Source organism: Oncorhynchus nerka, linkage group LG19, assembly GCF_034236695.1.
Source record: "Oncorhynchus nerka isolate Pitt River linkage group LG19, Oner_Uvic_2.0, whole genome shotgun sequence".
Taxonomy (NCBI): Eukaryota; Metazoa; Chordata; class Actinopteri; order Salmoniformes; family Salmonidae; genus Oncorhynchus; species Oncorhynchus nerka.
The window spans coordinates 2,341,239-2,345,203 of record NC_088414.1 but is presented as its reverse complement, the minus strand read 5'-3'; positions in this window follow the sequence as shown (position 1 = coordinate 2,345,203).

Genomic DNA, 3,965 nt, shown 5'->3' with positions numbered 1-3,965 from the left:
TTTCTCCTTCTTCTCCTCGCCTTCCAAAATATACATCCTCTCCTTTGGTGGAGCAACCACTCTTATACTTTCTTTTGCCTCCCTTCTCTGCTGGTTCCCTCCTCTCTCTTGTAGGGGAAAGAGAATATGTCATATGTACCGTCAGCCGTGCTTAATTGCCTCTGGTTACCTTGACTCACATGCCTGGTTGGGCTACTATCCGTGAGCCCAGCCTGCCCCCTGGTGGTCCTTCCACAGAGGTCAATTACTCTGATAAATAGCCTCATTATGGGCAAAGAAACATTTGTTTTTATTAAATCGTTTATAGCAGTAGCAAGCTTACCTCATCTTCCCGCCGTCTCTCTCAAACTGAACAGAACATCAGTAGGCCTAGTCCTCCATGCTCACAGATATTGCATTTTCTTTTCTGGACAAATAAATAACTATTTTCGGAAGAAGCCTTTGACTCGTTTCCTGAAGTGCCACTGTACACAGCACAGCCATTAGTTAGGCAGCACAAAAGGGTTTACATCATCAAGAGCAGGCTACGGCTCATGATTGGGAGAGCATATCCATTGCAGTGTGTAATGCTGTGTAGCTCAGTTTTATATACACCATCCCAGCAGCGCAAAACCTCGAAGGAAGTACATTTTCTTAGAAATCTAGCTTTGCCATGTGCTTCTCCGAGCATGCTCTTCGTATAGCCTAGGCCTATAGCATAGGCTATGGCTCATTTGATTGAGACCACACTAGGCTATGGCTCATTTGATTGAGACCACACTAGGCTATGGATCATTTGATTGAGACCACACTAGGCTATGGATCATTTGATTGAGACCACACTAGGCTATGGATCATTTGATTGAGACCACACTAGGCTATGGATCATTTGATTGAGACCACACTAGGCTATGGATCATTTGATTGAGACCACACTAGGCTATGGCTCATTTGATTGAGACCACACTAGGCTATGGATCATTTGATTGAGACCACACTAGGCTATGGATCATTTGATTGAGACCACACTAGGCTATGGCTCATTTGATTGAGACCACACTAGGCTATGGATCATTTGATTGAGACCACACTAGGCTATTTGATTGAGACCACACTAGGCTCATTTGATTGAGACCACACTAGGCTATGGATCATTTGATTGAGACCACACTAGGCTATGGCTCATTTGATTGAGACCACACTAGGCTATGGATCATTTGATTGAGACCACACTAGGCTATGGCTCATTTGATTGAGACCACACTAGGCTATGGATCATTTGATTGAGACCACACTAGGCTATGGCTCATTTGATTGAGACCACACTAGGCTATGGATCATTTGATTGAGACCACACTAGGCTATGGCTCATTTGATTGAGACCACACTAGGCTATGGATCCACACTATTTTGATTGAGACCACACTTGGATCATTTGATTGAGACCACACTAGGCTATGGCTCATTTGATTGAGACCACACTAGGCTATGGATCATTTGATTGAGACCACACTAGGCTATGGCTCATTTGATTGAGACCACACTAGGCTATGGATCATTTGATTGAGACCACACTAGGCTATGGCTCATTTGATTGAGACCACACTAGGCTATGGATCATTTGATTGAGACCACACTAGGCTATGGCTCATTTGATTGAGACCACACTAGGCTATGGATCATTTGATTGAGACCACACTAGGCTTTGATTGAGACCACACTCATTTTTGATTGAGACCACACTAGGCTATGGATCATTTGATTGAGACCACACTAGGCTATGGATCATTTGATTGAGACCACACTAGGCTATGGATCATTTGATTGAGACCACACTAGGCTATGGATCATTTGATTGAGACCACACTATGGATCATTTGATTGAGACTCATTTTTGATTGAGACCACACTAGGCTATGGATCATTTGATTGAGACCACACTAGGCTATGGCTCATTTGATTGAGACCACACTAGGCTATGGCTCATTTGATTGAGACCACACTAGGCTATGGATCATTTGATTGAGACCACACTAGGCGTACTTGATATTGTGTAGAAATCAGGGATGAGCATCAGACACCGATCTGTATATAATAAGCAACTATTTCCCAAAACATTGAGCAATGTGACATTGAATCGATTACAAATGACATGACCCTCTTCTGGAGTAAAATACTAAAACCCATTCCCCTGACTGAAATTGAAAAAAGCATGACCATTCCCCATTTTCTTCCGGGTAACAATTGTGTACATTTCGATCTCTTTCTAAGGTCGAAGTCTTTCTGCTTGACTCTGATGTGATTTGACAACTTGGAACAGTGCATCCTGCACATTCTCAATCTTGAACAGTCTACTGGCACACATACGCCAGAATCACAGAATCACAGTAGTGGCACAAACAATTAGAGGTGCCGGTTGTGAGAGCAAAATTACAAGATGATGTAATAATACTTTTATTGCATAAAATGGTTGTTTTATGCAACAGATTAGAGGGTTCTTAGAACTCTATTGTGTCTGTGTTAACTGAAAGTGGGCCTTTGGGAGTTAACACTGACGGGAGATTTACGATGTCTTTTGGGTTATAAAACCTAAAGAAACCGCATTCCATAGAATGAGTTAGTGTTTCTGTTCTCTATGGTACCAGGGAGAGATGACCCCAGGGCCCGACCCTGGTCTCTACACAAAGATAACTGTTTTTACAGCAGATGCTGTCTGCTGTGAATAATAACTATCTGTCATACAAATCATAGCCTTGTGACCCATTCCATCCATCTGTTGTTCGTCATGTAGACTGAAAGGGGTGTTTCTTGGCTATAAAAGACCTTTGCACTTTTGTCTGGGGGCTCTCGACGAATCATTTGAGGGTGATTCGTCGACCAGCCATCATAGAAGATGATGTCATCTCTATCATCGTAGAGCACTCAATCGATTCACTTTGTATGTGTGTGTTGTATTGACCTGCTCCCTTACTAATAAGTGAATAAAGATTTAGTTTAAGTGTAACTCTGACTTGTGTGATAAGTTTGTCTATCCTCATTTGATAGTAAAGAAATGAACCACCACACGGTACGGCACTCCGTCCCAAGTCAAGCACTGTACCCATAACATGGTGCAGCCATCGCATGCTTTAAATTATGGATGGTTTCACTCAGTGATGTTGGATTGCCCCTAGCTATACTGAACAAAACTATAAACGCAACATGTAAAATGTGGGTCCCATGTTTCAAGAGCTGAAATATAATATCCCAAAAATGTTCCATATGCACAAAGTGTATTTCTCTCAAATTTTGTGCACAATAATGTTTACATCCCTGTTAGTGAGCAGTTCTCCTTTGCCAAGATTATCCATCCACTTGACAGGTGTGGCATATCAAAAAGCTGATTAAACAGCATGATCATTACACCGGTGCACCTTGTGCTGGGGACACTAAAAGGCCACTCTAAAATGTGCAGTTTTTTCACAACACAATGACAGATCTCAGGTTTTGAGGGAGCATACAATTGCATGCTGACTGCAGGAATGTCCACCATAGCTGTTGCCAGAGAATTGAATGTTAATTTCTCTACCATAAGCCACCTCCAATGTCATTTTAGAGAATTTGTTAGTACATCCAACTCTGCTTCCAAAAAAAGGTGCCACATTTTTCTGTAAAATTGGTTATACCTTTTCTGCAAAATAGGTAGTGCTTGAGCTGGTTGCCCTTGACCACACTCTCTCACACGTACACGCACACACCTTGTAGAATGTATGCACTGGTTGGCAAGGCTCATGCTTATAGCCAGAGCCTGATCACTAGAGCTTGACAGTGAATTTTTGGACAGTTTAGAGCACTTTGGTTGTTTGATGATGCAGAAAATACATGATACATATTGCAGATACATATTACCTACAAAAAAATAATAAATGACAAAATGCCCTTTTAGTTTTACTGTTTGTATTATATGGCCTCTGTCAAGTCAAAGATGCTCTTGTTTTTCAGGGGTG